This window comes from Macrotis lagotis, chromosome X, assembly GCF_037893015.1.
Source record: "Macrotis lagotis isolate mMagLag1 chromosome X, bilby.v1.9.chrom.fasta, whole genome shotgun sequence".
NCBI lineage: Eukaryota > Metazoa > Chordata > Mammalia > Peramelemorphia > Peramelidae > Macrotis > Macrotis lagotis.
This window is the reverse complement of record NC_133666.1, coordinates 630,923,264-630,948,081: the sequence shown is the minus strand read 5'-3', so window position 1 is coordinate 630,948,081 and position 24,818 is coordinate 630,923,264. Positions and strand designations below refer to the sequence as shown.

The 24,818-nt window shown below is 37.1% G+C and overlaps 1 protein-coding gene across 4 annotated transcripts in view; it reads right to left on the bottom strand.

Moving 5' to 3' along the window:
• The window catches only part of RFX2 (regulatory factor X2), a 152,288-nt gene extending 128,166 nt beyond the window's left edge, over window positions 1–24,122 (bottom strand). Inside the window, exon 1 of one of the 4 annotated variants that reach the window (XM_074203793.1) lies at window positions 23,906–24,122. The gene's annotated coding sequence lies outside the window, so the exon portion shown is untranslated. Of the gene's footprint in view, window positions 1–22,968; window positions 23,364–23,905 lie in introns of those variants that run through there. The other 3 variants (XM_074203785.1, XM_074203786.1, XM_074203789.1) reach the window with 3 other exon arrangements.
• Window positions 24,123–24,818: the final 696 nt, after the last annotated feature.

The window sequence follows — 24,818 nt, the reverse complement described above, 5'->3', positions numbered from 1 at the left end:
TAAGAATCAAAAGTAAGAGGGATACCAATGCCTTTATAAGAAAAGAGGACAATAAATTTCAGTCTGTCTTCTGCCTCTTTTTTTATCCCCGGTGTTTGGCACAGTACCTAACATATGCCAGGCAATTAATAAATGAATGTTTATTGATTGACTGGAGTCTTACATAATCACCAAAAGGTTGTTAGGATTAAGAACCCAGGTTTTTATGGCTACAAGCAGTTTGAAATCATAGAAAACAATTTTCCAAATGAAATCTAATTCAAACACTTCCTACTATATAATTATGGGACTAAATTCACTAACCAGTCTCTATTGTCAAACAAGATAAATAACAGATTAAGCCCAATGTGCTCCGTATCCAACTACATGCCATAGTCTGAACACAGTACTTATTTTTTACCCACCATGTTTTCCTAGGGTGGCTACTTAGACCAATTGATTTTAAGTCATAGTGGATTTTACTGAAAAGGCTTTGTAATGTGCTGAGGCTACATGTAATTAGTTTAATGTTACTTGTAAAATAGGAACAACTAGCAAAATTTACTACAGATAAGAAATCCTTTTGTATAAACTGTATAAAGATCATCTTCCATGATACAGGCAAATATCTTTGTAGGCATATGTTCTCAGCTAATCATTGAACAGATTTCTATAATCACAAAGTAGAATTCTATTTAACATTCCTAAGAGATACATGCCAGAGAAGTCTTCAAAGATGCAACTTTTATGAATGCTAAAAAATGCTTTTATGGGCAGCTAGGAGGGAAAATGGAAAGCACACCAGCCCTGGAGTCAGGAGAACCTGAGTTCAAATCCAACCTCAGACACTTAATTCTTACTTAGCTGTGTGATCTTGGGCAAGTCACTTAACCCCATTACCTTGCCCCCCAAAAAACTGCTTTTACATTAACTGAGGAAAAAATACTAAAGAAATATGAAAAAAGATGCATTTTTGTTCACCTTGTCAATTTTTTTAATAGGTAAAAATATATCTTATGTTTTTCTGTATCTCTCAGATAGCTGTGTAATCAGCCACACAACTTCACAGAAAACAGTTGATAAAAGTCTTCCAGATCTCTTTTCATATTTTCAAAAGGGATTCTCAAAGCATGGATAGACCATTTTTCATATTTTATAGAGAGAATAAAAGTGGGCTTGTGATTTGGTTGTCTTCTTAGTTAGGGATTGAGTTGCTATCACCTCTATTTTGATAAAAAAAAAATTACCCTCTGATCTTTTACATTCTTTTGGAATCATCCACTTTGAGAAAAACTGAAAATTTCTGAATTTCTTTTAAACTATGTCATCACCACCAGCATGAATTTATTCACCAGAAGCTTTTTCTGACAATCTTGTGAAATGCCATTATTACTTCCTTTTATATTATTTATATTAATAAACTTGTTCTCAAACTTTAATCACAGTCATTGAACCATAAACAAAATTTATGCAGAATTTTTGGAGTAAAGTCTCTTAAGTTATTATTTTTATTACCTATTAACCAGCAACATAAAGACCCTTATTAAAAAGCAAATTGGGGGTATTTCAAAGTTTGTTGAAGCACAGTTGGAGAAATACTTCATTAATGTACACCTTAGGAATCAAGGAATTGAAGTCCAAATATTGGAACTCCACAATTATAGCTAACAAGGAGAGATCACTCTAAAATCACTGGCACACTTTTTATACTTTGTATCTATTAAAACAACTCTCAGAATGATCTGGCTTTGCTGAATTTCTAGTCAAATTCTCTAGAGATTTAATTTTAAAAGAAATAAAATACTTCTTTCCTCTATTTTTAGAGTGATATTGTTCATAGAATTCTATGTTATTTTCCTCCATAATGTTTTATAAACCATCTGTATTCTAAATTGATTTTGTCCTTGGTTGCTATTTCTCTATTCTAGTTGTAATATTCATTTTTAAACCCTGCCTTCTCCTATTCTGATCCATTTCATCTTATCAGGGAAAAAAAAACAGTTAAGAATTCATTTCAATTCAACAAAAACTTTTCTATGTCTATTGTACGACCCACCTTGTACTAAGCAGATATTAGACTTTTACAGCCAGAGAGAGAGAGGCTCAAGAATTTGAATTTGAATTTGAATTCTTGACTCATGAATTACAAATTATATTTCTATTTAATCTTACTAAAATCTGTAGAAATTCTGTGATCAAGAAATGAGAACCATAAGGGTAAATAGTAAATCATTATACTAGACAGTATTACTATATCACTCCATATAGCTTATCACTATCTAGCCTGGAACTTTATGAACACAGTTACAAAACACTTTTCACCCAAAGATCTAAACAACTAGAGAAATATTAATTATGCCCATGGAAACACTATGTAATATCAACTATGATTGACTTAGCTCTTCACAGCAATACAATGATCTAAAAAAATTCCAAAAGACTCATGTTGGAAAATGGTATCCATAGCCAGAGAAAGAACTATGAAGTCTGCATGTAGACTGAAGCATACCATTTTTCACTTTATTTTTTCTCATAGGTTTCCTTCTGTTCTGTTTCTTCTTTCACAACATGATTAAAGTGGAAATATATTTCACATGACTGCACATATATAACCTATATTAAATTGTTTAACATCTTAGGGAGGAGGGGGGAGAGAGACAGAGATAGGGAGAGAACAGATATTTGACACTCAAAATCTTATTTAAAAATTGCTAACTCAGAGGGTACCACCTCACACCTTTCAGATTGGCCAATATGACAAAAAAAAAGTGACCAATGTTGGAGGGGACGTGGCAAAACTGGGACAGATATTGTTGGTGGAATTGTGAACTGATCCAACCATTCTGGAAAAGAATTTGGAACTATGCCCAAAGGGCAACAAAACTGTTTGATTAGGCAATACCACTACTATATCTGTATCCCAAAGAGATCATAAAAAAAGGGAAAAAACTCCAAATCTACAAAAATATTTGTAGCTGCTCTTTTTTTTGTAGTGGCAAAAATTGGAAATTGAGGATGCCCATCAATTGAGGAACGACTGAAGAAACTGTGGTATATGAATGTGATGGAGTATTATTGTTCTATAAGAAATGGGAGAACTTCATAAAAGCCTGGAAAGACTTACATAAACTGATGCTGAGTGAAGTGAGAAGAAACAGAATATTATGCACATTAATAGCAACTTTGTACAATGATCAACTACGAAGGCCTTAGTTCTCAGAAGTACAATGATCAAAGACACTTGTAAAAGACTTGTAATGGAAAATACCATCTATATTCAGAGATGGAACTATGGATTCTGAATGCAGAACAAAGCATACCATTTTCAATTTTTGAAATTTGTTTGATACTTAAGTTTTTTTCCCTTTTGTTCTGATTCTTCTTTGTAATATGACTAATCTGAAAATGTTTAACAGTTATACATATATAATTTATATCAGATTACTTGCTGTCAAGAAGAAGAGCAAAGGAAGGGAGGAAGGGAGAAAAATGTGGAACTCAAAAACAGAAAAATGAATGTTGAAAACTATCTTTGCATGTAGTTGGAAAAATAAATAATTCTTTTTTTTAAAAAAGAAAGAATAGGGGGTGGCTAGGTGGCGTAGTGAATAAAGCACCGGCCCTGGAGTCAGGAGTACCTGGGTTCAAATCCAGTTTCAGACACTTAATAATTGCATAGCTGTGTGGCCTTGAGCAAGCCACTTAACCCAGTTTGCCTTACAAAATGCTAAAAAAAAATGAATAAAAAAGAAAGAATAATCCAACCTTTCTGGAGAGAAATTTGGAACTAAGCCCAAAGGGCAACAAAAATGTACATACCCTTTGACCCAGCAATATTACTACTGGGTCTATACCCTGAAGAGATTATGAAAAAAGGTAAAAACATCACTTGTGGGGGCGACTAGGTGGCACAGTGGATAAAGCATTGGCCCTGGAGTCAGGAGTACCTGGGTTCAAATCCGGTCTCAGACACCTCATAATTACCTAGCTGTATGGCCTTGGGCAAGCCACTTAACCCCATTTGCCTTGCAAAAACTTTAAAAAAAAATCACTTGTACAAAAATATTCATAGCAGCCCTGTTTGTGGTGGCAAAGAATTGGAAATTAAGTAAATGTCCTTCAATTGGAGAATGGCTTAGCAAACTGTGGTATATGTTTGTCATGGAACACTATTGTTCTATTAGAAACCAGGAGGGATGGGAATTCAGGAAAGCCTAGAGGGCATTTGCATGAACTGATGCTAAGTGAGATGAACAGAACCAGAAAAATACTGTGCACGCTAACAGCAACATGGGGGCAATGATCAACCTTGATGGACTCGCTCATTCCATCAGTGCAACAATCAGGGACAATTTGGGGCTCTCTGCAATGGAGAATACTGCCTGTATCCAGAGAAATAACTGTGGAATTTGAACAAAGACCAAGGACTATTATCTTAAATTAAAAAAAAAACTGATATCTTATTGTTTGATCTTGCTATCTCTTATACTTTATGTTTCTTCCTTAAGGATATGATTTCTCTCTCATCATACTCCATTTAGATCAATCTATACCATGGAAACAATGTAAAGACTGACAAATTGCTTTCTGTGGAGTTGGTGGGAGGGAAGTAAGATTAGGGGAAAAATTATAAAACTCAAAATAAATAAAATCTTTAATAAAAAATAAAGAATAGATATTAAAAGTTGTCAGTACATAATTTGAAAAAAATTATTTAAAAATGTTGATTGCTCAGGGGTAGGTCAAGTCAATATAAGAAAATGACAATTATAGTAATTTACTTATTCAATGCTAAATCAAACTACCAAAGTAATATTGAGTTAGATAAAAATAACAAAATTCATCTAGAAGAACAAAAAATCAAAAATATAAAGTAAATCTGAAAAAAATATTAAGGTGGCCTAGCAGTACTGGGTTTTGAACTACATTATAAAGCAGTGATCTGGTATCAAAACTATCCAGTACTAGCTAAATATACAATAATTGAAAAAATAGAATAGAATAGGTAGGCAATATACAGAAGAAAATAATCACAGTAATCTAATGTTTGATAAACCCAAAGATCAAAGCTTTGGGGGCAATAATGATAGGGACACTAATGCACTATCAATAGAGTTGTGAATTGGTCCAACTTTTCTGGAGAACAATTTGAAACAAAGAGATTCAAAACTGGGTATACACTTTGGTTCAACAATGCTAGTCTAAATCCCAAAGAGATCAAAGAAAAATGAAAAGTTCAAAATATTTAGAGCTTGGTTTCTGAGTTGAAGAGTGAAATCTAGTCATCAATGTTATTAAGCATTCATCAATATGATGTTGTGATGGATACTTATATAGTTATTCATCCACAGTTCTGCTTGGGTTCAGCTCTACAAAACAAGACAAAAATACAGAAACATTTATAGCATTTCTTTTTTTTTTTTGACGGTAAAGAATTAAGACATTAAGGGGATGCCCATCACTTAGGGAACAGCTAAACAAATTGGGTTTGATTGTAATGGAATGCTATTTTGCTTGAAGAAATGATGAGCAGGAAGGTTTCAGAAAAACCTGGGAAGACTTATACAATCTGAAGCAAAATTAAATGAGCAGAACCAGGAAAACTTATCCATAGCATATAGCAATGGTGATAAACCGTGAAAGACTTAGCAGCTCTGACCAATACAATAATCTAAAACAATTTCTAAGAGCTAATGATGAAAATGCTATCCATCTCCACAGAAATGATAAACTCTGAATGCAGATTGAAGCATATTTTATTCATTTTATTTTCCTTATTTTAAGGTTTGGGGTTTTTTTGCAACATGGTTAATGAGAAAATATTTCTTCTATGTTTTCACATGTATAAAAGGTATCATTGCTTACCTTCTCAATTGGTGGGGCAGGGGCTAGAGTGAAGGAGAGAATTTGGAACTCAAAATATTTAAAAATTAAAAAAAAAAGAAAGTATATCACCATCCTAGATAGTACTGAATGAACAATTTTTGACAAATAGACTTGTTGGAAGATGTGATCACTGGCAAATCAATTAACTACTCAGATCCTCATTTTCATCTTCTGTAAAATATTGATAATAATACTTCAACTTCCTATATCAAACAACTGGTGGGAGGAAAAATGTTTTACATGCAAAGGGCTTTATGAGTTCTTTGCTTACCTACTTTTCACACTATTATCATGTATTCTTGGAAGATAATATGACATTTTAAAGTTAGCACACTCTGATTCTATAAATTTCTGAAGTGAGGAGTGAAATCTAGTCATCAATGTTATTGAACATTCACCCCAATATGATGTGATGGATACTGTACAAAGTTAGAGCTCCTTGGGTATTAAGTGGTATAAAGCCCAATGATAAATCTGAATAGCAGAGAAACAGTATTTAAAAATGGTATTTCATTAGTGAAATTGTGGAAAGATCAAATATATTTATTTAAATAGCATCTAAGCAGCAAAGTGAATGGAGTACTGGGCTGGGGATCTAGCTCAGCCACTAGACTGCTCCCATGATCCTAGGAATGTCACATCACTTCTTTTGGCCTCAAATTTTTTTATCTGGACAATGGGGAGGAGGATGATAGCACTAACCTCAAAGGGCTATTTTTAGCATAAAATTAGACAATATAGTTAAAGCACTTTACAAATGATGTGTATCAGTGAAATTTCTCTTGATATCTGTTACCTGATTTACATATTAACTAACAGTAATATTAGCTTTTTTTCCAGATAAAATCCAAAGGTAAACCTCCTAGATGACTATAAACTTCAGAGTCTTTAAGAATTTCCATGGGCTATGTGAACTATAGTAAATTCTGGCCTAAAATGTGAATATTTGGAGTTGGAAAGTTCTTTTTCTAACCTTAAAGACAATGAGCAAGTACTTGAATAGATGACACCAGAATGTTCCAAGGCAGGTACTTGTAAGTCAAGTATGCCTGAACTATCAAAATGCTGTTGCTACAGTCATAAGACAAAATCAAGTGGAAGCACTGGAACATGAAAAGTACGTAGAAATGAGCAATTCAAGCATGTAAAAAATCAATCCAATAAGTATTTAGTAAGCACTTACTATGTGCCAAATGCTGTTTGTTTTCAAGGTCCTAGAAATATAAAAACAAAAATGCACCCACATTTGTGATTTTGTTTTTACTGTTAGAGAAAACAAGATTATATTATTATTGGGAGTAAACAACATGTACTCAGATAAGAAAATGTAAAAATCATACAAAGTAATTTCTGGGTAGAAGCAGGGGTGGGAATTCCAAGAGGTTTCCTGTGAGAGGTGGCACTTTAATGGAACCTCAGCAACCAGGGATTCAAGGAGGTGGAGGTGAAAAGGAAGTTCATTCCAAGCAGAGGAGAGAGCCTGGGTCAAAGAAGGGTCAAGAGCCTAGAGACAAAAAGTCATGGTTAGGAAACAAATTAAGCCGGTCGATCAAGAATAATATGCAATAACACTAGAAAAGTAGGAGAGCAACAGATTATTAAGAGCTTTAAATACCAAAAAAAGGGTAGTTATACTTTACAATGGAGGCACAAAGGAACCACTGTAATTTGAGGAGCAACATGATATCCAGTACTTTACAAATATCAAATTTGGCAACTGTGATAAAGATGGAACAAAAGGGAAAAGACAGGGGACAAAATCCAAGGAGAAGGTTATTGGAATAGACCTAGACACAATCTATTCAGCTTCTCTGCACCTCCAGCAAAACCTTTAAGTTTTCCCCTGACTGAATAATAATCAAGAAATTAAATAATAAAGAGACTTCTTCCACCTCCCCCAAATTAAATAATATATAACTTCTTCCACTCCAAAACTGCACAAAGTCAGAAGACAAAGAACAGGAGAAAAGAGAACCCCTGAAGCAAAGTCAACATCAGCAAGAGAGACAGAACATGCTGAAGAAGACTGGTGACAATGTGAATGGAAAGAAGGTGATGGATGTGTTATAATGAATTGGTAGAATCAATAAAGGCTGAATATAAGAGGTAAGGGAGAAGGAAGAATTGGGGATCATTCTCAGGTTGGGAAACTGAATAGAAAGATGGTGATATTTTCAACAATAGGGAAGTTAGAAAGAGAGAAAAGTTCTTTCATAAATTCCAAAAAAAAAAAAATCAAAACATTCCAAAATATTATAATTACTTCAAGATATTTTGGTAAATCTTAATTTTGGAAAAATTTGACCAGTTAACTGATAGATGGAAGTATGATGATGCCTATATGATGTTACACTGCTTTGATTAAAATGGTACTTTGAGATTTATTTTGAAGTAAAAGACATAATTCTGGATTGTAAACAGGTTACAAATATAAATTTAATATTCTATGCAAAGAATTTTGGACTTAAGAGGCAGGGTAGAACCAATAAATTTCACATCAATGTAAAGATGATATAAGGAAAAAATTACTTAATTAAAAATAGATATCAGAAAATGTTAAAAAAAAAATACAGTCATAATAAACTTAAATCCCAGCTAAACACCCAGATTAGCTGAAAGTGAAAAAAAATCGTGATAAAAAGTTAGGTATGGCTAATAGAAAGGGAGGTAGGTCATTCAACCTCCCCACAACCAGTCCAACAAAACCATTAAGTTTCCACCAGACTGAAAGAAATCCAATAATAAACTACTATTCCAAAACTGCACAAGACAGCCAGGAGATGAAGGGTAATATGAAGTAAAACCAGGCAAGAGAAAAATCACATATAACTTTTAAAGTTCTGTACAGCTTGAAAGGATGTGTTCAGAGGCAGCAAGATCAAAGGATCCTCTGAGAAAGCCTCAAAGTTATCAGAAAGCCTGAGGATAGCGACTGTGGAAACCCAAGGAATACCAGCAAGTACCAGGATGATTAGGGCACTACTATAGCACATAAGTATAGTCCAAACTCAAGGGTGCCTAAAACTCTGATGTGGATGTCAGAGGGCCATGAAGGCACAATGCCAAGCTTCAAAGATCCAAAAAGGACCAAACTTGAAAAGTGGGAGTTAGCACAAGAATTCAGAAGACCCAGAGATCAGCCAATATTGATGGTTATCATACCCAAAAAGTACTAATATACCCTGATCTTAGTACAAAGCCCCAATTCAGGAACTAAAGGCAGAGAGATGAATAATTCAAAGAAAATACCAACCAAAAAAATTATTGCATATCTATCTGAATACATAGCAACTCTAAGTAGAAACTCAAACAAAATGATGGATTATCTACAAGGACTAGTCCTTGAATATTTACATGAAATGAAGCATGATATAAAACTAAAGGAAAAAACTGAAAGAGAATAAGTAGTTTAGAGAAATGGTAGACTTTACTCAAGAAATGAAATTCAAGTAGACAAGTAGACCAAACAGAAATTAACAATTCCATGAAAGAGCAAGATATATTAGAATAAAATCAAGATATTGGAAAATATAATAAAACACCATGTCTGATTATTACACTATTGGTGGAGCTGTGAACTTATCCAACCCTTCTGGAGAGCTATTTGGAACTATGCCCAAAGGGCCACAAAAATGTGCATACCCTTTGACCCAGCAATACCACTATATTGGGTCTATACCCTGAAGAGATGAGGAAAAAGGGTAAAAACATTACTTGTACAAAAATATTTATAGCAGCCCTGTTTGTGGTGTCAAAGAATTGGAAATCAAGTAAATGTCCTTCAATTGGGGAATGGCTTAGCAAACTGTGGTATATGTATGTCATGGAACACTAATTGTTCTATTAGAAACCAGGAGGGACGGGATTTCAGGGAAACCTGGAGGGATACATGAACTGATGCTGAGTGAGATGAGCAGAACCAGAAAAACACTGTACACCCTAACAGCAACATGGGAGTGATGTTCAACCTTGAAGGACTTGCTCATTCCATCAGTGCAACAATCGGGAACAATTTTGGGCTGTCTGCAAAGGACAGTACCATCTGTATCCAGATAAGGAGCTGTGGAGTTTGAACAAAGTGCAAGGGCTATTCCCTTTAATTTAGGAAAAAAAAACAGATAGCTTATTGTCTGATCTTGTTACCTCTTAGACTTCTCTTCTCTTTAAGGATATGATTTCTCTCTTATCACACCCAATTTGGATCAAGGTACAAGATAGAAACAAAGTAAAGACTGACAGAGTGCTTTCAGTGGGGGGGGGGGGAAGCAAGATTGGGGGAAAATTGTAAAACTCAAATAATATCTTTAATAAAAGTAAATTTTAAAAAAACACCATGTCTGATATCAAGAATAACAAAGAAAACCAGTCAAAGAGAGACAATTTAAAAATCTTCAGACCCTGAAAACCATGATTAAAAAAAATCTAAATATTTCAAGAAATAATTAATGAAAATTGTCCAGACTTATTTGAACCAGATGGTAAAGTGAAAAAAGAATCCATAATCACCTCTTGAAAAAAAAAACCCAAAAGGAAAAATTCCAGGAATGAATATCATAGCAAAAATCCAGAGTTCCAACAAAGAAAAATTAAAAGTATCTAAAAAAGAATGAGTTCAACCACAGTTGAGCAGCTGCCAAACAAGATCTCCTGAAATATTGGAATATTCCAAAAGGCAAAAGATATATGCTTACATTTTTAAAAAAAATGTACCCTGGAAATTTGAGTATAATTCTGCAGGGGATGATAGGTGGAGGTGGGAATAAATGGACTACTTTATGGAAAAAAGAATTCAAGTACTTCTAATGAAAATACCAGAGCTGAATAGGAATTTTGAAATAGAAATATAACAGTCTAGAGAAATCTAGAAAGGTAAATTTATCTGAGTAATCAGAAGAAGCTATATAATGACGTGGTGCTAACATTCTAATAGAAAAGAAAAAAGTGAACTTTCGGAACCTTAATATCTTCAAAGACTATTTGAGGAGTTAAATAAGAAAAAGAAAGAATGTGTTCTTTTCTGAAAATTTTAAGAGAGGAAAGAGAAAGTGTAGAAAAGAAAGAAGAAAGGGATAAAACTTGTTATTTCTCATAATTGGTGGAGAAGTATAGGGTTCATCTGAAATGAACAAAGAAAAAGTGGAACATAAATGCACACAAATTGTTTGGTATAATTTGGTGTGGAAATAAAGTGGGGAAGAGGAAGAGTATTTTTAAGAGGAAAGTCAATACTGAGAGAGAATAGTTGTAAGCAAAACGAACTTCCTGATCCTGAAGGGAGAATTAAAATGGGGGGGGGGAATAACTAGAATCAAAGGGGTCTGAAGAATGCTTCTTAGACAATTGAGGAAAAGCTGAACAAATAATATTGAGTTATTAAAAAAATTATTTCAGAGAATCCTAGGTAATATGAACTGACAGAGTTAAAATAAACAGACCTAGGATGACAATTTACATTATTTCAGAGAATCCTAGGTAATATGAACTGACAGAGTTAAAATAAACAGACCTAGGATGACAATTTACATTAAAAAAACACTATAAAGAAAAACAATTTAGAAAGACTTAAAAACTAATCAAAACAAAGAAAAACCTTGTTTCTAGCTGGTGATGATGTTTGTCCTTTGTTCTTGAAAAAGACTATGACATCAGTCAGGGATGTGATGTCAAGACATGTACACAGGGGCAGCTAAGGTAGCACAGTGAATATAACACTGGCCCTAGAGTCAGGGGGACCTGAGTTCAAATGTGACCTCAGATTTAAACTTAATAATCTCCTAGCTATGTGACCTTGGGTAAATCACTTAACTCTATTGCCCTGCAAAAACTTTAAACAAAAAGACATGTACATGAACTGGATTTATATGAGGGGTTGCTATGCTAAGTTACCAACCTGACTTTTTCCTCCAGAGCCATCTGGGTCCAATGGCCAAATATCAAACTTATGCATGGATATGAAGCAGTCAGAGTTAAGTGACTTGCCCAAGGCTACACAGCTAATCAGTATCAAATATCTGAGACCATATCTGAACTCATCAAGTCCTCCTGACTTCAGGGCTGGTGCTCTACCAACTACACCACTTTGGGTACCAATTAAAACTCCATATATGGTAGGAACCAAATTAAAATTTAATAGAAAAATATTTTTAAAGGAAATAAAATACAATAAAACAAAGAAGATATTAATAAGTAATTTTCAAAGTCTGGCCTGCAGAGATCCTTATGTATGCATCAGTGGCCCCTGCTTCTACAGACATTTGACACCAATGATCTAAAAGACCTTGATGAAGTTTCATAAGTAATGTAGAAAGATACATAGTTGGACATAGTCACTATGTCTGCTTTCTATGCTTATTTGTTATAGGGTTAGGTTTTTTCCTACCTTTCTTTCAGTTAATGGAGGAGAGAAGAAGAGGTCAGAGAAGGTTACCAATAATGAGAACCAAAAAAAAAAAAAGTACTGTACTTGGTAAAAAAAGTAGATAAACAAGACAATTTAAAAAGTAATGTATAAAATGTTTTAGAAACTTTTTTTAAGCAATCCATGTGAAATGGAAGTTCAGTTTCATTGAGAGTTCCTTTTGTGTTCTTTCTTATTTTTTCTGGGGGAGTTATTTTAAATACAGAACCAAAAAAAAATCCAGGGGCCCAATTTTTTCCCAAAGAAATACAAATATGACTCTATAGGGAACCAGTAGGGAAAAATGGTATTCAACTAAACAGAAATTAGCCAAAAGCTAATTTGCTGGACATACTTAATGTTCTAAAGCAGGGATAGGGAACATTTTTTCTGCCAAGGGCCATTTGGATATTTAGGTTTTTAGGTTTTTTTTTTTTTGCAAGGCAAATGGGGTTAAGTGGCTTGCCCAAGGCCACACAGCTAGTTAATTATTAAGTGTCTGAGACCGGATTTGAACCCAGGTACTCCTGACACCAGGGTTAGGTTTATCTACTGTGCCACCTAGCCCCCCCCCCCCCAATTTGGATATTTAAAACATCATTTGTGGGTCATACAAAATTATCCTAATTCTAAAAAGGTCCTGGATTTATTGAATTTTGCGATCCTGCCTGCAGTTGCCTTGATAGCATCAGAACAAATGATTTCGGGGGGCCTTATGTGGAATAGGGACCACACAGCAAATAGAGGAGAATAAAGAAATGAGAAAATTATTTTTTTTTGGTTCTCCTGCTATCCATTTCTCCACATTTTCTCTTTTGTCTTTTCCTGAAGTTCATTTTCTTTCTCTTTTCCCAAATTTGCAAGCATAATGGGGATTTCCAAGTAAGGTTACAACTAGGGGTAATGTGTGGGAGATATGGTAGCAAAACCCAATCAATAAGAATTTATTAAACACTATGTCAAGCATTGGGCTAAGAGATGCTAAAAATGAGTCCTGTCCTCAAGCAATACTATGTACATGTAATATGCCAGATTATTTTCTCATAAAAATGATATATTGTAGAAATTATTATTTCTAAAAAATGAAATTTACAAAAAACAAAACAAATTATTAAGTATCATTGTTACTGATCAATATTTCCCCAGCAGGAGAAAGAGTTGACTGAATTATAGACAGTCCATAGAATTGTGAGAAGAAAAAAAATCAAGAATTCCAAAAAAAAGGATGCATTTTTTTAAGGCCTGAAAATCCCACACTTCATAAGTAGGCACATGTATTTTATTCTGAAGTCCTTCAAGTCACATATATTACACTAAATGTTCAAAAATTCCAAGGACAACACATAGGATATAAGTTTTAAACTCATGGAGTAAGCAATTATAAGTCTTCCTTATGAAACGATAAATCATCTCAGGTTCTGCCAAATTTCTCTCTCAAAGCTAAAAGAGAACTACTGGATTATCCTTGTCTCCCTCTTGCCCTAAAATCTGATTCTAGGTTCATAGGACAGAAAAGGATTTAAAAAACAAAAGGAACCAGAGAATAAATTTATTGTAGTCCTCTTTTGGAACTTAATTCTTCAACTTGTGCTTGCCCTTGTGGATTAGGATCAACTTCTCAGTTATAAAGAAGTAAATTGAGGCCCAGGGAGATTATAATTAAATGCCTTGCCCAAAGTCACAAAGTTAGTAAATTGTGTGCCAAAATTTGAACTTACATACTTTGCTTCCAGCTCCAGTGCTTTTTCCAATAATAGTAGATTGCCTCCTTTTAAGAATCCTAGAGCATATAGACTGAAGAAAAAGTTAATAGTATTTATCTCTTATCCCCATCAAAAACTTGTAAATTGAAAGATATTAGATCTTAAGGGAGCCTATGAAAAGGATTAAAAAGTGTATCTTAGAATTTGATTTGTTTTTTTTTCTTGCTTTGGGAGAAATAAAGTATATGAAGAATGCATATCGTCTTGTTAATGACAAGCAGTTGAATGGGTAACCCAGTAAACTGGTCTACCTTGGATAGGTTCTACAAATGAGCACCTAGAAATAAAAACAAAAAAGACCCTGGTGGTTTACATTTAAGTAATTAAAGTCTCTATATTGTCATAATCGTTCATCTTTTTAGCATCAGTATTCTCCTAGTAATTCTAAGAAGTTATAAAGTAAGTAACACAATGATTCGGTCTCAAATGGCAGCCAAAATGAATAGTTTATTCAGAAGCATTAAGAGAATCATAGAATACAGAACTAAAAAAACATTTTATGCTGATCTCTACCACCATTAGACCATATGTGGAGTCTTATTTTCAGGTCACCAGTATCATTCATGAGAATGAAGGGCTTTGAGAACATGCCATAAGAGGACTGGACAAAAGCAATGTCTAGCCTGAGGATGACTTAAAAGAGACATACTAGTTTTCTCCAGGTTTTTTGAAGAGCGAGCATTTGAAAAAGGGATGAGATTTGTTCTGCAAGCTCCTGAATACTGAAGTTGCTTTCAAATCTGAGATTCTATGAATCTCAATGAAGGTCATCCAAAAGGCAATAAAAAGAAATATGACACATATAAGAAGACAGCATCATAATACCAATAAAGATTTGTGCAAGATGTGATATAAAATTCACCAAAGCTATATATGATTAGAAAAAAGGAAGCATATATGCAAAAATATTTATTTCAGCTCTTTTTTTTGGTGGCAAAGAATTAGAAAAACTCCCTCTATTGAAAAAGAGATGAACAAGTAATAGTATGATGTGATGGAATACTATTGTGCTATAAGTAAGGAAGACAGGGAGGTTTCAGAAAAACCTGGGAAAATTTGGATAAACGATGCAAAGTGAAATGAGCAAAACCAGAAAAATAATACAATTTTTTAAAGATAATAAATTGTGAAGACCTTAGTAACTAATCAATACAATTATCCCACACACAATTCCAAAAGACTTAGACTTAAATTTGCCCTTATCTCCAGGGATAGCTCGTGGCAGAGTGGTAGGGTACCAGGTCAGAAAAACTCACCTTCCTGAGTTTAAATCAAGCCTTAAAACACTTACTAGCTGACACTACTAGGTGACACTGAGAAAGTGATTTAAACCCTGTTTGCCTCAGTTTCCTCATCTACTGGAGCTGGAGAAGGAAATGGCAAACCACTCCAGTATTTCTGTTGAGAAAATTCCAAAATGGGATTGTTCACAAAGAGTTGGACATAACTGAAAAATAACTGAACAAAAACAGCAAAAATTTATTTACAGATAGAGAAATGAAAGGAGACTGAAGTATTTTTTTTCCCTTTTCTTCTTTCTTTCTTGAAACTTGGATGATGCAGGAATTCATTTTTATATGACTATTTTTGTTTTTCTTGTCTTCTCATTGTGCAAAAAAGGGTAATAATAATAATTGTTGTTGTTCGGTTATATCTAATTCTTCATTGCTTTACAGACCAAACTGTCCATGGGGTTTTCTTCTTCTTTTTCTCCCCCCCCCCAAAGGCAATGGGATTAAGTGGCTTGTCCAGTGATTTGCCATTTCCTTCTTTGGTGGATTAAGGCAAACAGAGTTTGTCAAGTGGTTTGCCCAGAGTCCCATAACTAGTAAGTGTCTGAGGTCATATTTGAACTCAAGTCTTCCTGACTCCAGGTCCAGCACTCTCTCCATTGAGATTCTGAGTTACCTCCTAATAAGAGTTAATATTTATAGAGTACCTATACTGTGCCAAGCACTGTGATAAGGGTTTTATAATTAACAATAACCCTCAGAGGCAGATACTGTTTATTGTTCCCATTTAAGAGCTGAGGAAACTAAGGCAAACAGATGAAGTGAATTGCTGAGGGATCACAGTTAGTAAATGTCTGAGACTAGATATGAACTCAGGTCTTCTTAACACCAAGCCAACACTCTACCCACTGTTCCACCTACGGAAAGGATTTAGAACTTAAAAAAAAAGATTTAAAAGTCACTAAGGAAGGAAGGAAGAAAGAGAAGGAGGGAGCTGAGCAGTATGAATACAGTGAAGCATACTGATTCAATCAGGAGATAAGAGATTTAAATCCTGGCTCTTGACACTAAACTATGTGACCACAGACAACTTTTAAACTCCTATGACTTGTTTCCTCACTACCAAAATGAGAATATTTGGAGTAGCTGTTTTACATGGTTGTTGGAAAGAAAGCTCTTTGCAAACTTTAGAAATGTCAATAAATCTATGATCACAGCAGTATAAGGATTCTATTGGTGTAGATCAATTAAATCATCTGTGCTGTGTCATCATTTTGCTCATGTCCTTTCCACAGATTCTCAACACAGCAAATACCCAATATATTGGAATCCTTTCTATAGGCTTTTTTATTTTGGGAGCACCAAGAGAGAATTCAGACTATCTACCTATCAACTCAAACTTTTTTTGGTTTTTTGTTTTGTTTTGGGTTTGCTTTTTTTTTTTTGCAAGGCAATGGGATTAAGTGACTTGCCCAAGGTCACAAGCTAGGTAACTATTAAGTGTCTGAGGCTGAATTTGAACTCAGGTACTCCAGGCTCCAGGGCCAGTGCTCTATCCATTGTGCCACCTAGCTGCCCCTACTGCACCACCTAGCTGCCCCAACTCTAATTCTTGTTAATGACTATCTGTCTCCTTTTCTAATTATATCATATTCCTCACACCAACTCTCTACACATAGGTCATCATGGGAAGTCTGTTGCAGACTACTTACTCCCACCCAGCAAGATTAACTCTAAGCATCACATTTTAGGAAAGGCCTCGTTCTGTTGGTCTTCTGATCATTTGCAATTTGGTCTTTTCAGTCATTATGACATACAGAGATTTGTCACTGAGAGAACATCTGTATTTAAAAAAAATAGGTGTTTGCAGTAGAGTTAAAGGAACTGCCCAGTTTCTGGATAGCAATTCAACCTCCTCTCTTTCTACCTTTTTTCAGTTGGAAACCAAGCATGATGAGTAAACTTTAAAACCCTGTTATGAATGAATGAAAAAAGCATTTATTAAGTGCTTATGATGTGCCAAATATACTAAGTATTCATACTAATGTATGCTATTCTTACAGTCTTTCCTCTCTCCCATCCATCCTCCACATGGTTATCAAATTACTTCTTGGTCACTTGATCACCCAGACAGTGGTCTAGATATTTTCTCCAATCCTCATGACCTGTCATATCTCTCCAAAATAAAAATGATAAACAAGAAGTAAGGCAATTCCAGCTGTCTACATGTACTGAGACATCAAGAACCTCCAGAAAACTAATCCCTGGTCTGCTAGCTCAGGACTCCCTCACCTATCTGGGACAATACAAGCTGACCAGATACAAGTTTGTGGTCTAGGTTTATATGGTTAAGTCCCTTACTATTGCTGCTACAACCTTTGTCAGCCCTCCTCCACTCTATGTGACAGAGGTGGGAGTAGAGAAAAGCAAGCAGCTTACTCTGCCTCAGGTAACAGTGGTAGAACTATGTAACATTGGCCACAGGGGCAAGGCCTGGAAGTTATGGGGTTGAAAGTGGTTAGCATTCTACCTGGTTTGAAGGGAAGCACAGTAGTCTTTAGCTGAGGCCAGTTGTAACCCCCCCAAAAAAGTCACTTGGGGCAGAGAATGAGGCCAGTGAAAAGGAAACTGAGACAACTTTTAAGTCCCGCCCTAAGGACAACTACTCTCAAAAGGAAAGCAATCAGAGCAATAGGGATTATGAAAACAAAACAATGAAATTACCAAAAATTTCAGGAATAAGAAAACAGTTAAAAATCTAAAGCAGGTCTAACCATTATTCTCTGTACAAAAAGTTTCAGTAGCTTGTTCTTGCCTCGAGGGAAAAAAAGGAAAACCTCTGGTATTTTATTTGATTTACAATTTGGCTTTACAGATTTTTTTTTTTTTTTGCACATAATCTCTCTATGATTCTAGCCACAATGCCATTTCTTGGACCTAATATCCTAATTCCCATGGCCAGGCCTGACTCCTCTGCCTGGGATGTGCTCTTTTCTTATGTCACCTCACAGAATCCCCAGTTTCCTTCAGAGCTTATCTTAAAAGGCTACTTACAACCCGAAGCTTCTTTACTTTGGACTGACTTCTATGTGTCTGTGTTCTTTCTCCTATTGAAAGGCAAGCTTTGGGAAACAAACTGTTTTATCCTTGTATCCCCAGGGCCAAACACAGTGGCTGTCATTATGCCTAATAAATGCTTGTTTATTATATAGTGATAATAGTAATAATAATAATAGAATTTATGCAGTTCAATTTATAACTATTAAGTGATCTTCATAAAAACTCTGGTAGGTAGGTGCTATTATTATTTTCATTTTACAGATGAGAAAACTAAGGCATATTGAGATTAAGGAACAAAGAGCTAGTAAGTCAGAGGTAGAATTTGAATTCAGGCTTTCTTGACTTCAAATCTAACACTCTAACCCACCTAGATATCTACTAAGAGAAAGGGATAACACATAAACAGCCTGGATAGAAGACAGGCATCCACAAAATATTAAAATTACAAGAGGAAGGTCTTCAGTGTGTTAAGCAAAAACTCCATAGAAAGAATTTGGCAAAAACTATATAGAATAAAGTACATTGTTGAGTTGTGATGTGTACCAGGTAGAGGCTACCTATGTTATGAGGTTATAGTTCAATCTAATTACTGAAGTCTTATAGCTTTGTGAACTTGCTTCATTAAATTGCCCTGAAGCTCATTAATCACTTTCATGAATTAGTAAGATCCCATATTATAAAACAAACAAAAAAGAATGCTTCCCTTCCCTTCCCTCCATTCCCTACCCCCATTAATGTATATATGGATCTGTAGACTATCTATGAAACTGTTCCATTATTCTAATAAGTAAATCAAATATAAAAGCATATCAGATTGCAAAAAAGAAAGTTAACTGAATCACTTTTATTCTAATGTAATAATAGTGTCATAAAATATTTGCATTAACTTGTGGTTTTCATGTCCAAGTTAATAAAACAAAGAACTGGGAAATGTTCTAATCAAGAGCCTTTACATTTTAAACAGTCAATAAAGTTACCAACTTATTAATATGGTTATAGAATGTACTTTCTCCCTGTTCTTCAGTTTTTTTGCTAAATTGTACATTGGAAATCTCTTATTATAAAATCAAATTCCCCTCACAGAATAGTGTGACCTCAGCAAAGATCTAAATATAATTGAAGTAATAGTTTTGTATAATAAATTTCAAATTTAGAAAACAAGGAGAAAGTTCCACATCTAGGGTTCCTATAAGCAGATTCTAAATATTATACATCTGTGTCCAAGATTACAAAAAAAGGCAAGATGTTCTGAATTCCATGACCACTTTTTGTTTTAAAGACATATTATATAACATAGTATCTGATTAACAACATGCTAAACTCATTTACTTTGTATGTATACATTCTAGATGTATGTCTGCTGATAATTTAATGGAAGGTCATATCCATTTTTAAGAAATATAATTGATTCACAAATAGCAAAAACAATAATAAAGCAGTGGCAAGGCAAGCAATAAAGATTCAAAGTACAAAAAAAGCTAAATTCATGTTTGAGGCTTTAAAAATGTAAGTCAAGAACAAAGAGTTGAGAAGAACTAAAGCTGTTTCTGAAGCTGACCAAGTTGTGGTGTGTACCTCAGGACAGTCCTATGCTCCAAATGGCCCTTTTCCAAACTCCAACTGAGCTGGCATTCAAAAGAGAGATAAAAGAGAAGGGAAACTGGTTTCAAAATGTTTGCAGCAAATAAATACTGTCTGCAGTTTGGCTATTCAATACAAACTAGTAAGAAACGTGATGCTCTAAAACTGAGTTAAGAAATCTATATTTATGGTACAGATTGTGGTAAGGAATTTGGTTCAAAACTATCATTATTATCATCATCATCATCATCATCATCATTATTATTGCTAATTCCATGCTTAAACTAGTCATTTGACCTAAATTTGAAGTTCCCACCACCCTAAACCAACTTTTAGAAACTGAATTCAATAGTGGAAATAGCCTGGTATAATTTAAGGAATCAAGATCTACTCTATACTTGGCAGTGTTACCTTAGGCTGATCAAGTTCATTTCTGGGTCAGATGAGTAGTTTAGGTTGATGCTAAGGTCCCTTCCCATGGATCTCAAAATGATTTGGTACCTTGGTTCCCATCTAGCTATTTAAATCAACTTGTTATCTAAGGTGCAATTGATTCTCTTTTCAACTATTGACTTCCTAGTCTACCAGATTAGCAGTCTGTTGAGTCTCCTACCTAACAAAAAATAGCACATCCTCTCAAGGAAATTCCATTCATAAAGTTTTTCTGCCTAGTAAGTTCAAGTTTTTCAGTGCCATTCAAATCCATATTTATCTCTTGCTATGAATTTTTCCAATCATCTATACAGAACCTAAAAAAGGTTTAGATTGGTTTGTCCAACCAAACAACAGGGAGTAAGGTTAATTGTTGCAAAAGTTATTATTCCCACTTTACAACAGAGGTAATTAAACTTAGAAATATTATACAGGGTAAGAAAGCTAATATAAGAAAGCAAAGATGAACCACAGTATCAATTCCCTCTTTTCAAAGGATTAGTCTGTTTTCCTCTCTATTTGATACTTTTTCTCTCTCTAACCTCCATACCAATCTGGTTCATGTCCCTATACCAACAATAATGTTCTTTTTTCCCCCCATACCTACTCTCCCACAGATCTTATGGTTCCCAATACATTTTAATCAAAATGGCTCTCAAAAATGTCTCAAGCTCCAAACATCTATCTTAACTAGGAACCATGTATTCCAGGAAAGCATCTAGTCACCATTTAAAATATATATATAAATATATATATATTTATATATATATATATATACTCCTAGTTTTAAATACAACCTCTGAAAGTAGCTTGACCGTCCATATTCTCCTTATTAAAGGTAATTGTTTTAAAAATTAAAATTAAAAGCACAGAATAAAATGTATATCTTGTTAAAAATTGATAGAACTTTGGGATATTAAAAAATAAATTAAAAAATATTAAGGGATCTTCCATGTCTATGGTTTTATGATGAAAATACTCATTTTCTCATATTTTGAAGTACTTTAAGTTCCTTCACAATGTTAATAGTAGTAGCATATGATTTCCAACATTAGTAACCTATAAATAATGTGGTCATCTTAAATTAAAATGAAAAATCTCTTCCACAATGGTAATTAGGCTTGTAATTGGAAGTCAGCAATTTATGAACTGCTTATGACTTGCTCTTTTATTTTGGATAATTAAATTAATCATTAATTGTTATGAGAAGTTATGAGAAGTACAAAGCAAGTCTCACTACTTTATTTGGCATGGTTTATATAAAATGTTCATTAAAGTATTATGAGTTTTTTGATCAGTTATTTTGAGTAATCATTCAACTATTATTCAAACTCCAAAGTCTAAATGTAGTTTTCAGCTGTTAAAGCTTAAAAAATTACCCAGAATTTTATTAAATACCCAAAAAGATATTGGGTCTAAGGCTCTGGGATACAAGCTAGCCCCCCAAATCTCAGTACCCCAGTTTTAAGTTTTTGTTTTGTTGTTCGGTCAAGTTCAACTTATCATGACCTGTTTGGAGTTCTCTTGGCAAAGATATTTGGATTGCCATTTCTTTCTCCAGCTCATTTTATAGAAGAATCTGAGGCAAACCGAGGTGACGGGACTTGCCTAGAGTCACTTAGCAGTTAGGTTAACTAGCTTAGTATCAGAGGTCACATTTGAACTCAAGTCTTCCCGACTGCAGGCCCAGCATTCTAGCCACAGCGCCACCTAGCAGCCCCCCCACTGTTTTAAGGGACTTGAGCTTTACTAGCTAGGATTATACTGTTCCCCAAACCTGGCAAACACTTACTAAAATGGCATTAAGACTTTTGGAACAGTCTGTATCTCAAAGCCTCATAGGCAAGCACTTTTAAGAGCAGCCTTTTAAAATCCAATAGAAGTGCAAAAAAATTGACCAACTACATTAAGTCTTTCGATCCATCTTCTTCCATTAAGGTAAATAACAACAGTAAAATTAACCCAATTAACTCCCCTTTCTCAGGATTCCATCAAATTTACTTGCCCTGAGTGAGAAGGTGAATATCTACTTCCAAAGTTAATTTATATCTTTTAAGGGTAACTTTTGGAGAAAGAAATGGAAAGTATATTCAAACAGCCAGAAGGAGGAAGCTTCTTTCCTCTTAAACTATGATACCTTTTTGATACAAGCTTTAAGAAACTCCACTAGAAAACAATGTTTCAACACTTGAAGGGATGGAAACTTTTTTAAAAAAGGATATAAGGAGTTGCAACAAAAAGGAGTGAGAAAAAAAAAAGGTGGAACTGAGAAATCTCACTGGATCATCTATTAGGAAAGACGTTCCATCAGGTTCAGGAACCTCGTTTTAGATCTGCAGAAACTAACTGAAACCCAGCAGTGACTTGCTCACATAGAGTCTGAGGTGGGGTTTGAGGCTGGATCCGCCGAAGCCCAATAATCTCTTTTCCCACTACATCATACCTTTTGCCCAGAATTTTTAAAAAAACAAAACAAAGGAGGTAAGAATTAGAACTTCAGTAGTCACAGTGCGAGGGAAGAACGATGTAAGCGACAAAGAATGGAAACAGCTAGGAAACAAAGTGGGCAAAGTGAGAAAAACGAAAAATCGATATAAAGTAGTGCTCCCCCACCCTTTCATTTAGATTCCTGCCGTACCTCTGCGAGTTTAAAAACAGGAAAAGCACCCTGGTTCCCAGGCACAGGAAGGGCAGAGAAAATCTAAGTATTCTAGTTCAAAAGTGTCATTCGCCAACGCCCACCGCCTCGAAGAGGGCAAAGTTAGGAGAGATTGCCTTCGGGGACCCTGGCTCCGCTTTCCAACACTGCGAGCAAGAGACGCGCTACAAACGAGCCAGAGGGAGGGGAGTCGGGTCGGCCCCGGCCGGGTGGGAATCCTGGACCGAGAAAAAGAAAGGCGGGGAACTTCCACGGGTTCGCTTCTCCTAGGAGGGGAGGGGGCTCCGGGCCCGGGAGTTCGGGCGCTGCCTCCCGAGAGGCCGGCCGGGGCGGGCCACCCCGGGGGAGCTCCCCGGGGGAGCTCGGGCAAGTGCGCGATCCGCCCAAATACGGAGGCGGCGGCCGGGCCGGGCCGGGGAGGGCAGGCGGCCGGGCCGGGCCGGGGAGGGCAGGCGGCCGGGCCGGGCCGGGCCGGGCCGGGGAGGGCAGGCGGCCGGGCCGGGGGCTCCCCAAAGAGGGAGGAAGTGGTGGCAGCGCCTGGGCGGCGACGGGCAGGGAGAGGCAGCGGGGGGAGGAGCCAACAAGTGGGGGGGAGCCCCAAAGTCAATGTCAACTCCGCCGAACTCGGCTAAGTCCTCCAACAAAGTGAGCTAGCGAGGGAGAGGGAGAGGGGGAGGGGAGGCCCGGCCCCCCGCCGGCCGGGGCTCCCCAGCCCGGGGACGGGGAGGGAGCGGGGCGGGGGTCCCGGCCCCGGAGGGCGGGCGAGAGTGACAGCCGGTGCTGCGGAGGGCGCGTGTGCGCGGGGCCCGGCCCGGAGCCCCGGAGCCGGGGCGGAGGCCGCACAAACTTTCCCCCTCGGGCCGGGCCGGGCCGGGCCGGGCCGGGCCGGGCCGGCGGGCTCGCTCCCATCGGTCACCTGCAGCGGCGGCGGGGGCCGCGGCGGCGCTGCCTCTCGCGGGCTCGGCCTGGAGTTCGGGCGGGGGCTCCGGCGGCGGCGGCGGCGGCGGCGGCTCCGGCTGCGTGTTGCTCCCCGTTGGTAAGTAACAGTCTCCACGGCTACTGTCTCTATGGCGGCGGCAGCGGCGGCGGCGCGGCCGCTCCCGCTCCTCCTCCTCCTCCTCCTCCTCCTCCTCGAGGCTCCGCCTCCTCCTCCTCCTCCCTCCCCGGCACTCGCGCCCGAGCGCCCCGCGGAGGGAGCGCGCGTGCGCACACCGCGCCCCGGCCGCCGCCGCGCCGGGGCCTTCCTGCTCTAGGCGAGGGGGCGGGGCGGAGGAGGAGGAGGAGGAGGGGGAAGGGGAGGGTGGTTAGCGGCCACGGTGACCACGTTCCTCTCAACCGTCACCCTCCCCGCTCGGTGCTTAACGGGCGGGGCCCAGCCTCGCCTCCTCATTGGCTGCGCTGGCTGTCCGTCAAAGCTGGAGTCCGGCCAACCGCGGAGAAGATGGGGGGCGGGCCCTGAAAGTTGGCGCTCGACTTGGAGCTTCCTGGAAAGGGGGTGGGGGGAAGGGAAGAGAAAAGGGCTAGACGCGAGATGGGAGGAGGGGGACGACTGAGGGGAGGAGGCGCTGAATGAGAGTGGGGGGCCAGCCCGGATGAGGAATGGGAGGTGCGAAATGGGACGTCCCGGGGCAGAAGACCACCGAAGACCTTTCAAAATGGGGGAGGTCGCAGAGGGCGGGGGTCTCACAGTGAAGCAACTTCAGGATTTTCCCAAATGCAGGTGCTCTCCTCCCAAGTGACCCTCTAATTTCACTTCTTTGTATGCATATTTATATTTATATTTCTTCCCCTCATATTTATGCTCTATATAATGTAACATGCTTTATAGA